We start from the raw sequence: 13157 nt of genomic DNA on the forward strand, positions 1-13157 counted from the left end.
ACTGGTTAACATTGAAATAACAATACCTATTTTTGGTCCAACCATTCAGCATGTTCCAGATATACCTGCTTGTATAGGTAGTCTCAGATCTGGTCTGTATTTTCCACAAAACGAACATGAGAGAATTTGTCATGCTTTGCCCAGGTAAATTGTATCAGGATCACCCTGCTGTGTCTAGTAAAACTGTCAAATTAGGAAATCAAGTTAATCTGGTATGACTTGTTCTTAATGAAGCCATGGGGGGGGGGGCAGTGTTAATCCTTTATAATCACTGCCTCTTTTTCTAAATGTTCTTTATCACATGCTTCCAGTAATGTTTTAGGATTTTGCCGGAAATGGAGATTATGCTCACTGTCCTATAGGATGAAGACTGTTCTCTTGCTTATCTTGGAAATCAAAACTAACCCTATTCTGATAGACGGTACCTTTTTGCTTTTCCACAGTCTTTGAAAGATCACTCACAGTGGCTCAGTAATAGCGCATCAGTCGAGAAAGCATTTGTTAAGTATTTGCTCTGTCAGACACTCTGGTAAGCATCCTGGCCTTGAGGAGGTTACATTTTAATTGGGGAGACAACTTGTACATATGAGGATCTCTGTAGAATATAGAAAAGAAGAACTCTGGGGAGATCAGAGAAGGCTTCATCAAGAAGGCTCTTTCCATTCAGCTGCGTATGGTGGTCTGGAGAACAAGAATCCTTATCCATTTAATTATTCCTTGTGTGGATTGTGAGGCAGAGATATTTTGAGTAGTTAGGAATCTCATTTATGACTGGGACAATATAATTTGCAAAAAGGAGAAGCTTGCAGATCTCACCGTCTACAAAGAATATTAGTTCTATTAGGACTGCTGGAAAATACTCCCATGATATTTGCAGACACCTTTGGGAAGGGTAGTTCTTGTTTTATGATGCATTTGTTTCTGTGGGGACCAATTTTTAATTGGGGAGTGTTAGCTAAGCAGCTCGCCGCAATATTGGGGCAAGGAAGGAGACTGGCAGCCTCCCTCAAAACAGAACAGGATTTATTTTAACAAGAACGAACTTTTTAAAAAACCAACACAAACGGGATCATTAGGATCAAGGGAAAGGAAATAAAATGGGGAAAGGGAAATTATACAACCTGAAAAAACACCACCGCCCAGAAATCATCTGAGAATACACCTCAGCCTCTTCCAGCGCCTTCTAGCTTCCAGCTAGAATGCCAAGGGGGAAAAAACTTCCTTCCTCCCAGCACACTCCACACAGCCCCCAGCCAATAGGATGGCTGCTCTGACAGTCACATGACTGCCCTCACTAGGCTTCCAATCATTATAATTTTGCCAGGCCCATGTAGGCATCGACAAGTGGTGATGATGTGAGGTGCCAGTACCATGGCAAGGGCTACAACCAGTGGGAGGAGCACCATGTGGTTTGCGGAGCCCCAGGCCAGTGCACACCGAGGCATAAAAACCTCAAATAACAATTAATTCTTTACATTTCTTAGAGTTAGAAGATTTAAATTAAAGTCATCCCTGTTGTTGCACCAATCAGTGAATCTCATGTGATCTCAACATATACATGAGAAATAACTTGTTTAAGGAGAAATGTTAAAGCAGCATTTTGCTCTACTGAATCAAATGCTTTTTGGTATTCAACAAATAAACTGTTAGGCATCTAAGTTGCACAGTGAATCTATAAGATATAAGACTTGTAATCTGTAAGGTTCGTTTTCCTGAGTTCAAATCTGGCCTCAGATACTTCCTAGCTATGTGACTCTGGGCAAGTTACTTAGCCCTGTTTGCCCCAGTTTCCTTTTCTGTAAAATGAACTGGAGAAGGAAATGGCAAACCACTCCATTATCCCTGTCAAAAAAAATCCCAAATGGGGTCACATAGAATCAGGCACAACTGAACAACAACAAATAAACTGGAAATCATGAATTCTTTGCTCTCTTCAGTCAGCTATTTGACAATAATAATGAGGTCTATTGTGGAATATTATCTATGAAAGCTACCTCTTTTATTTTTGTTAATCATGTCAGCATATTTGTAAATCATTCTCAAGGATTTTATAAAGATGGTGGGGAGAGAAGATGGGATGTCTTTTTTGGTAGCTTGTTTCCTATAATAATTCCATCTGTTACATCTGCCATTTCCTTTAAAATACCCAAGGACAAGGGCAGCTAGATGGCGCAGTGGATAAAGCACTGGCCCTGGATTCAGTAGAACCTGAGTTCAAATTCGGCTGTAGACAATTAACACTTACTAGCTATGTGACCCTGGGCAAGTCACTTAACCCCAATTGCCTCACCAAAAAAAAAGAATAAATAAATAAAATACCCCAGGACATAGTTTATCTGGGTCAGGTGATTCAAACTCATCAAGAGGAGCTAGATGCTCGATTACTATTTATTTATCTTGGGTATGAATTCCTTATTGGCCATCTTTTGTTCTACTCTTTCCAATTCCAAGGTCATTCTCCTCTGTAGAGAAATTAGAAACTAAACAGTGGTCCAGCAACTCTACTTTCTGTGTTGTCATCTGTCAAGTTGCCATACATCCAAACATCAGTTTTGTCCATCCTTCAGTTGTCTCTCTTCCCAATATAGTGATAAGAAAAACTCTTTTATTTCTACCCTTAGCTTTCCTTACTAGCCCCAATTCATTCTGAACTTTAGTGCTTCTGAAACTGCCCTAACAGGATCATGTCATGCCTTTATATTATTCATCTGTTTCCTGTCCCTACATCTTCTGTACAGAGCTTTTAAAAATCTAAGTTTGTTGGTGAATTCTCTTTATACCCACATCACTCTCTCTAGACAACTTCCCTTTTTCCTTCTCACTGGAATTGTTTCCATTTACTTCCACAGAATTTTATTCTTGAGCTTCCTCATTCCTTTTAAATGTAATTCCTGCCACAGAATTTTTGTTCATGGTATCCTAGTTATCCTTTCTCTAAACCTTGAAATCGGCCATTCCCTAAAATCTAGCACAAATTTCAAGTGGACCATTTCTGACTTTCCTTTTCTCTATCACAAATTCTAGAATTGGCTGATCATTTTCCCCTAAGTCCCAAAATCATGTGTTGAGAATAAAATCTAGACTAGATTTCCCCCTTGTTCTGTTGGAAAGATAATCATTAAATCAAGCAAAGAGAGTATTAGCTCTAATGCTTTTGGAAGTGATGGGGCTCAGTAGGTATCTGTGCAGTTGAAGTCTCTCATCATGCCTCTGTGGCAGTTATGTGATCTGTTTCCTGAATTCCAACACACTTTTTACTCATCCTATTTTTTTAGTAAGGTATGTATTCTTCCAGAACTATATTCCAGTCAAGAAATGTTCAGTCTCTTCCACAAACTAATCAAGAAGAGTGGAGTGGCCGGGTGTGTGTAAATTCCTTGAGGGAAGGAATTTCTCATTCTTATTTGTAACCCTAGTGCTTACTACTTAGTAGGCCCTTAATAAATGTTTGACTATTGACTAGAAAGGTCTTCCACTAAAGAAGAAAAGTTAGCATACCAGGAACCACCAACATTTACTGCCCCCACCCAAAAAAATATGATTCATTCATTCTTGCATCAAAACAAGACAAATTGATTATACAGAGTGGGTCAACAGTCACAAAGGGGTTTCAATATTTAATGATTCCTTTATTTTAATTTATAATGCCATAGCATCATATACAGTATACAGAGAAAATGAATTTATATTGCATGTGAAAAATCAAGTCTCAGAAATGGTGAAAAATAAAGAAAAAATAATTTTCAAAAAGTTATTAAAACATCATGACTTTTGACCCACCCTGTATATTATATGGGAAAATCTATCAACAATCATTTTTAAGCACCTCTGATTTGCCAGGCCCATAGCCCCCCAAAAAAGCAATGCCTGTCCTCAAGCTTAGTTCCCTAAAAAGGATGTCATCTCCTCTAAACCTGTCATTATAGATAAAGATTCATTCACTGAATCGAGGTGTTTGTGTAGAGAGAGGTTCACAAATTACCTCAAGTGTTCAGAACACACCTAGGTTTTTAAATGTCAGGTGGTCCAATTTCCAAGAAAAAGCATCCTGTAAAATCTTGGCAGTTGTTGGCTCATCATCCTCCTTTCCTACATCTACAGCTGTGCTTAAGAATTGTTCCTCTTGGGTGCAGGAAAAAACCAACAACAACCTAGGTACTTCCACTTGTCATAACCAGGTACCAGCTTTTCAATGGTATCATCCACCAACAAAACCAACTTCAGGAAAAAAACAAAGAGCATCTTAAGCCCTCGCATGCTCTGTTTTTGTGAATCATGAAAATGTTTCTACTCAGAAACACTGTCAGCATGGAATACACCACATCATAATGAAGTAAATCCAGCCCTTGTTGACATCATTGAGGAGATAAACACCAGATGCAAAACTGGCATCTAGCTGTTGTGGAATTCTGCCAAATCAACATTCATAGAGTTTGTTCAATATACTGTCTGCCCCCAAACTCTTGATGGCTACCTTGGAGATACCGTTCCAGGTCCTTGACTGGAAAAATTTTTTAAAAGTGAGAAAGGTCAAAATCGATGATCAACACCTTGTACATTTGCTTTGCAAAGATAAGTATCTTTTTTGTAAATGCCATCCTGGAACTCCCAAGGAAAGTGATACCTGCTACAAAGAATATCTAATAATAAACTCAGCATCTTAGAGGTGAACCATGATCAAAATGAATAAATACAGAGTGAACATTACCCACAAAAGCACAGTGTACATAGAAACCAAGGGGGTTTTGGAATAAGGATACCATCTTCAACAATACAGCAGTACGCTTGGAAAAATGAAATCAAAACTCATTTAGATGGTGTGGATAAAGAGCTTGTCTCATATTCAAGATCTGGGTTTAAGTCCTGCCCTTGATATATCTCCTTGAACCTCTTGGTGCCCCCAAAGGCAACCTGCTTATACTAACTTGCAGAGCAGGTTCTGATTTGCACTGGTAGTTTCTTCACCTAGAGTTTTTTACCTAAATGAAATCATACCTCCTATCCAAAAAAGGAATACTGTACCAGAAACAAGGAAAGAGCATCTCTCAATGTACTTGATCTTTTACCCATCTATATTGAAATCAGTACATCAGATTTTTTTAAGTCATTCCCCTTATCTTGACTTTTAACTGCAGGAATGCCTTTCATCTTACCAACAAGTTAAAGTTTTTTTGTTTTGTTTTGTGCTTTTTATTTTGTTTGTTTTTTGGAAGGGAAAAAATGTTTAAATTCAGGGTTTGGTAAAGATGTCAGCTTGACAACATGTCCACTACCATTTTTCTTAAGGTAGTCATTTATATTTGTGTTGGTTTTGTTTTTTAAACTAAGCTTATGACTTCCTGCTTGTGTGGTTCAGAGTAGAGGCTAGGATAGTAAGAACTTCCTGTTTCCATTTCTCCCCAACGTTGCTCATTTTTCTTTATATAGGCTCCCTTTGCTTCCCTTACCCATAGCTATTTCTAGAACTCCCAGAAATCTTTGCCGACCTAATTAATGCAAATATATTCACATGGGATGTAATCAGCTAGACAAGGAGAATGAGTTGTTTTGTTTTGTTTTTTTAATACCTACTAGGAGTGAAATTTCAAGGGGTTTTTTGAGAGGGGGCAGAGGAGGACTGGAATTAAGAGACATGGTTTCTGTGGTGATAGAACACGAAGTCTAAAATAGCTGGACATGATACCAAAAGAAACAGGTATGTCTGAATGAGACAGAAAACCAGGACAAAATATCTAAGAGTTCAAAACCAAATTTTCAACCTGTGTCCCCTTCTTAGCAACTTTAAGGATGCCCTTTTGGCAAACATAATGATAGCTTATTCTTTTAGTTCCAGAAGATTTTAACCATGCTGGGAAACATTTCCCAGCAACAGCATTGGCATCATTGAAGATGACCCATTCAGACCTCTGGGTCCAATCAGTCTAATGCCATTAATTACTTTTTGAGATTTCTCATAAGGATGCCAAACAAAATGGCTTATCCTGTGAGTTTCCTACCTCTGTTTTTTGAGTATAATATATTAAACATCTGTTGTTCCTGTGGAGACTGAGGAACAATGTCTGGCAGTTTTAAGTTCAGTTTTACTTCAAATTATAAAATTTAATGGTTCAAACTTTCTAATCCATTATTAGCCTTAGGATTGTGATCTGCTTTGTAATGTGTAAAAAGGTAACAGAGACTACATAAATTTTAGCATCTGGTTTATATCAATTTAAGACATTCATTTCTTCATAGTACTTAATTAACTACAGTAAATTTGTTGGGATGGCAAAAAGTTAATCACAAAAATAGGCAAATTTCAAAATAATGACACCATATTGCCTTATATACTGTTGATTTTTTTTTTACCCTTGCCCTAACTCTAATCTTATCTATCTTTTCAGTTAAAGAACTTATAAAGAAATATCTCTCTTGCCTTATTTGAACACATGGTTTTGGTACTTTACTACTTAACCAAAAATATTGTGCTGTAAAATTAGGCTAAGATAATTTGAAGGAAGGCTACATTCCTAGTGACCCTTGAGCTGAGAATAGAACTTGGAGAAGGGGCACAAACTAAGGTTCCTCAAGAGCAAGAGTGACCAGAATTAACCTTGGTTGTTGATTCATACTTCATCTTATCATCACATCTCCTGCCTCATGATTTTGTGATGGAGCTTGTTGCTAAGAAGGAAATAGAAAAGGAAAAGGAAAACATCATTCTTCATGATCATAAGCCTTCAGGGCATTTGTGGAAGATTATAGGATGCTCCTGAAAAAACACATGAGTAACAGATGTCAGCTTTACAACCAGGGTACAAACCATTACAAAAATAATTTGTATTTAAAAAATTAACATTTCAGTACTTAAGAAGAAGTTCTTCAAATAGTTCCCAGGTTCATTAAAAAAAATCTTCAAAAAGCACTCTTCTGGATTTCATTAGAGCTCCTTCCCAATGGGGTGTTTGTGGAATTGGGTCCACTAGGGTCAACTACCTTGCCTGCTTTCATTTGTTACTGAACTCATGAGAATTTAAAGTGCCAGCACCACAAAGCATCCCAGGATCTAAGCTGTATGGACATGGATAGAAACACGCCTTCAGGGAACCAGAGGTGTCTGACCTAGAGAGGTTGCCCTGAGACTTTCCAGAATCAGGCTTACTAGCTAAAGAAGGATCATAAGATGTTTTCTGAAAGGGGAAAAAATGTAGTTTATTTAGCAGGTATCAGCAGAAGCCTTCTTTCTGTGACTGGATAGCATGCACACCCAATTTTAATAAAAGAGTTAGGAACATGCTTTCTTCAAATCCCAAATAAAAATAAATTCTTGAATATCTTCAATTAAGGTGATTTTTCTTGGCTTGACACTAACATCAGAATTCATGGTAAAAATTTGTCCTTAGGACTTGGTTACTTCCAAAATGTTTCTATATGAGAAAAAGAGTGAATATGGCGTTAAGGCTGTTATCTAATTTTTGTTTTTATTTTTGGTATTTGTTTATTTCTTGAAATGAAGTCAAGCCCATTGGATTAATCCATTTCGATCTCTTTCCCCAGAAACTAATATCTTTTATAAAAAGGTTAAGAATGTGATTCTGTATGAGATATCTTGATTTGAAATAGCCAGCTATTTCATAAGTGTTGGGCATTCTTAAATGATAAGGTAATGTTTGAGCCTATTGACTAAATGACAATAAAGAAATTTAACACAGAAAATGTAGGAGATTAAAAAAGAAAGCAGAATTTAACTACATAATTTCTCTTGCATTAAAAGACATAGAAATAACAGTAATAGAACAAATGTAAGAATTAAAACTAGAATTTTAACTTTTAGCAACTCGTAGTTAACTACATTTGTCATTGCCCAGTGTGATTTAAACCATAGAATATAAACTACTTGAGGACAGGGAATGTTTTAGTTTTGTCTTTGTTACTGACTATATGCTTTTTTAAAAATAATATTTTAGAGAGTTAAAATCAAAGACACAAAATGATAATGGTATGAAACTTTTAGCTTTAGGGCCCAAGTCAAAAATGGAGCACGTCAAAACTTTCATGCCTGTCATCAAGATTGGGATTCTAGGAGCCTTTACATTTGGAACCCAGGCAACATAGGCAAGGGTGTGTGTGTGTGTGTGTGTGTGTGTGTGTGTGTGTGTGTGTGTGTGTGTGTGTGTGTGCATGTGCACACGCACACACGCGCATGCTCATGCACACTCACATGCATATCATCTGAACAGGCTGCTGTGAACTAAGGGAAAGCAAAGGAATCCTAATTGGGAAGGAGATGAAAGAGAACTCTTTGTTATGATCTGCAAAGATAATTGATTCCTTGTCCCCAAGGAGAGGTCAGAATCAAACTCAACAGGTATATAATGTTCACTTCTCTTAATTCTTGCCTTTTGTTAATCAAGAATTTTATTCAGCAGCTTAGCTTACCTGTTCCATTCTATTTGATAAGTTTGGTTTCTAACAAGGCTTTTCACCTTGATATCTTTCTCTCCTAGACCTAAATGGCCAACAGGATATTGAGAAATATTCCTATTTAATTAATGTGTGAAATTGTTTTTCATGACTATAATTATTTATTATAAGGTCTTTTTTTGGTGTGTGGGAGATGATTGAGGGTGTTGTGAGAGTAATAATAGTGTTATTTTTTTAAATGAAGACATGAAAAAAAATTGGCAATAAAACATTTTGAAAATAAAGGAACAGAAGGAAGTTCAGAAAGACAAACATTAGAACTACCATTTTAATTTGAATTTTATATATATGTGTATATACACATGCACACACACAAATATTTTTAAACAAACTTTACAGGTAGTAGGAGGAAAACACTATAACAGTAGTTCAATTTCACATGTAATATATTTTAAATTGCTGCTCTTTCAATACAGAGAAGTTTGGTGCTTTTCAGGACAAAATAAATAACTTTGTGTAAAGAAAAGGAAATAAACCAAATGATAAAGTATGAAGGTATTGCTTCTTTTATAAATGAAGAACTTGATATATGGAAGGGTCAGGAAAAGAAATTTAGTTTATTAAAAACTGAACAAACTGTTTTCAGATAGACTATTAGCATTTGGTTACAAAAAGGATAGAAAATGAACTTTGGCATGAATATTCTTATAGGACTTATATTCTTCACTTGATAAATGGTCAAAGGTTATGAAGAGGCTGTTTTCAAAAAAAGAAATCTATGGTAACAGCCATATTAAAAAATGCTCCAAATTAACTAATAATTAAGGAAACTACAGGGGTGTCTATCCATTGGGGAATGGCTAAATAAATTACAGTATATTCATGTTGCCTTGCTGTATAGAATGATGAAAGAAGACTTGTATAAAGTGATTCAGAGTAAAACTAAGAACAATTAAACAATAACAACAAAATTGTAAGGACAAACAACCTGGAAAGACTTAAGAACCCCAAACAACAAAATAACCAGCTGCAGGCCCAAAGGATAAGTCATACTTTGGGATGTGAAAAATGAAGGATTTGTTTTGTCTGACTATCCATATTTGTCACAACGGTTTTCTTTTTATTTAATGGGAGATATGGAGGTGGGAAGGAGAGATAAAAACTTACTGAGAAAAGTTCAGAAGAAAAAATAAACAAAAGTTTCATTACTTTGTAAATTATAGAGGATTATGCTTCCTTTATATGTGAACAGTGTGTTAGTTTTGAAGGGGCAGAGAAAGAACTTGGTAAACTGATAAAATTCACGTGTAAGGAAACAGTTGCAAGGGGTGTGTTTTAATCATTTTTATTTGTTTTGGTTCGTTTTCTTGGTTGGCGGACCCCTTTTGGAGTAAGAGAGGTGAGGAGTTAAGAAATTTACATATAATCTTTCCCTTTTGGTTTTCTTTTTATGTCGAAATGTACATTTTTGATATATATAATTAAGTTCATAATTTTAGAAAGAAATAAATAGAAATATTCCCCATTCATTTTGCATTATGACTTCTTTTGCTTTCAAATTAAGCCTTACCTTACCCTTTTTCCTTTTCCTTATTTTGCCCCTTCTAGGTTGCTCTATCACACTTCCTAGTCTGGCATCACCAGAACTTGTTAGGGTTTGTAGCTTATTAGAAAGCCACCCTGCTCTTGTTAAGCTAAAGCAAGAAGTGTCCTTTCCCTCCTTCTGCTACAGTGTTTGATTGAGGCTCAGTTCATTTTCTCTTACCTCTCTGTCAATAGGCCCTTTTTTCCCACTATATAATTTTCCCTACTCCAGCTTTGTCTCTATATACTCACCCACGCACCTGGAAGATGCTTCCTTGCCTGTCATGGCTGGCACCTGTTAAACTCGTTTTTGGTTTTCCCCTTTCTCTCCTACCTGCTCTATTCTCCAGGTTCCCTTCCAGGCTTGTCCATTCAGGTATTAAGTTGATAGTTCCTTCTTTGATCCATACCAAAATGTACAACTCTGAAGTTGAAATTTCACAGTGCTTTTTACCAACTGTGGCTCCAACATGCAAGTTTCAACTGAACTCTGATTCTAAGACATTAATATGATATGGTGGCTCAGGAACCTAATTCTTTCTGGTCCTGACTACTGCGGACTGAATTTATATTTGATTTGTACAGGGGTTTTTGGCCTATTTTAGGTGTCTCTAAAATATAGATTAAGGTTAACTTGAGAGGAGTTTAAGTTAAAAGCGCCATTGCATTTATGCATTTTTTTTAACCTGAAAAGGTTAAGACTTTAAAAAAAGAAAAAACCCTGGGCAAATCAGTTCTCTGAGTCTGTTTTCTTTTTGCGTAAAATGAAAGGTTAGAGTAGATGATCTCTAAGGCCATTTAATTGTATTTCTCTAAATCTCTTTCTACAAGATATTATGGGCCTGCTTAACCTAGTGTTATGTTTTAAATACAATTTTAAATATGGTGTGTTATAGTAATTTACAATAACTAGCCCTTAAATAGTGCTTTAAGATTTGTTTGTTTTTGCAAAGAAACCCCCAAATTTTTAAGTCAGAAGACCTGAATCCAGTTTCTGGCAATTATTAACAATTCATTGGGCTTGTGTCAGTTTCCTTGTTTGTAAAATGGAGATTAGAATGTATTTTTGCTTTAAAGATCAAATGAGGGGCAGCTAGGTGATGAAGTGGATAGAGCACTGGCCTTGGATTCAGAAGGACCTGAGTTCAAATTCGGCCTCAGACACTTGACACTTACTAGCTGTGTGACCCTGGGCAAGTCACTTAACCTTCATTGCCCTGCAAAAAACAGAAACAAAATATCAATGAAGATCAAATGAGAAGATGTATGTCAGACTCTTTGTAAACATAAATTAGTCTGTAAATCAGAATCAGTATTGGAACGTAGCTTTAAAAGTAGTATTGTGTTGTTATGCCAAGTAAATGAGAAAATCCACACTTACTTTATATGTGTGAGTATATACACAGAGAGAAGCTAGAGGTTCCCAATTAAACATTTACATTTTATTCCAGTAATGGACAATATCTGAGGAGATAAAATTTCTAGTCTAGTATGGGAAAAGAAAATGAAAAGAGGCTTTGTCAAGTCTTTTCTCTACTTCCTTCTGGGTTGGGGGGAGAAAAGAGTAAAAGGAAGAGTGACCTATAATAAAGGTGAAGGCCTGTGTATACTCTCTCCATCCAGTTCCCACATCGAGTTGCTGTGATGTTTTACAAAGAATACATTAACTTTGCAGAGAGTAAAAGCATAAGTATTTCATTCTAATAATAGTCTATTGTTATTTTTATTTGGTTATAAAATATTTGTTGGTTATAAATATGACAAAATATTATAAATATTAATAGTTATGTAAATATTTCACAATTGTTTTTATATAGATAAATGGAAATTTTTTTTCCAAAAACCAAAAATATAAAAACAAGCATCATTAAGAAAATGTCCCCATACAACTACTTAAATTTATTTTCTAGATATAAGATGTATGTCAAACTCTTTGTAAACATAAATTAGTCTTTTCTGTTGATGAAATTGACAGATGTTAGTATTTAGAACTTGCCAGCATTGTCAGTGGAAAAAAAGATATTCAGGAAACAAGGTTCCTGTCCTTGAAAACTTGTTTAAAATGGGTTTGCAGTGATAGAGTTGCCTAAGTCATTGAGCCAAGAGTTGAGGTATTTCATTCTATTTCCAAACGTGCCACTGAAATTCTACCCTGTTTTTCCTATATTTGAAATAGGGATGATAAAAGTAGCAAATGGTGCTGATCTTGGTTACAGGAGAAAACGTGCTACTTGTGTTGTAGATTTCAGTTACTCAAACATGGTACTGTTCAAGCTGAGATCTGGTTCCTAATAAAAATTAATACTGTTGTCTTTTCCTCTTTAAATCTTGCAAATTATGTGAACTGTAGTTATTTATAAACCTGACTTATTTTTCCATTAGATTGTAAACTTATTGCAGACAAAAACTGACTTAAAAAACTTGTATGTCCCGGGGCGGCTAGGTGACGCAGTGGATAAAGCACTGGCCCTGGATTCAGGAGTACCTGAGTTCAAATTCAGCCTCAGACACTTGACACTTACTAGCTGTGTGACCCTGGGCAAGTCACTTAACCCCCATTGCCCCACAAAAAAAAAAACAAAAACAAAAAACCTTGTGTGTCCCTTATGTTGTATAGTGTACTTGCATCATAAGTGCTTAATGTTGTTGAATTAAATTGATTTAAAAAATTTTTTAATCGCATATTTTATGGACTTTAGTAAAATCTCAGTAATAAGATTGGAAGTTACACTGAAATACTTGTATTAATTGATTAGTCTTTCCCTTTCGGTTTTCTTTTTATGTTGAAATGTACATTTTTGATATCTAATTAAGTTCATAATTTTAAAAAGAAATAAATAGAAATATTCCCCATTCATTTTGCATTAGGACCTGTGTGTCTTCCTCAACACAGATCCAATATTAGATATTGGACTTTGTCTTAGATAAGACTGTGGGGGTTCTCATAAGTCTTATTGAATGGGCCTTTATAAGAAGACTAAGAACTCAGCTGAATATGAGTGCTGGATGTCTTTATATTGTAAAGAATTAATATGATTATCTAATTGAGAGTGTTTTATACTGGCAAGTCACTATGAAATTTTTCAGCATTATAATTAAATTATATCACTGTCAGCATCCTGCACAGTATTGGACACATAATTGTCACTCCAGAAATAATTGTTAAATTG

At 35.6% G+C, this 13157-nt stretch overlaps 1 protein-coding gene across 2 annotated transcripts in view; it reads left to right on the forward strand.

The window, feature by feature from the left end:
- Positions 1-13157, forward strand: part of E2F3 (E2F transcription factor 3) — an 85170-nt gene that overhangs the window by 57956 nt on the left and 14057 nt on the right. The gene's annotated exons all lie outside the window — the stretch shown is intronic.

Source organism: Dromiciops gliroides, chromosome 1 (assembly GCF_019393635.1).
Source record: "Dromiciops gliroides isolate mDroGli1 chromosome 1, mDroGli1.pri, whole genome shotgun sequence".
NCBI classification, from domain to species: domain Eukaryota; kingdom Metazoa; phylum Chordata; class Mammalia; order Microbiotheria; family Microbiotheriidae; genus Dromiciops; species Dromiciops gliroides.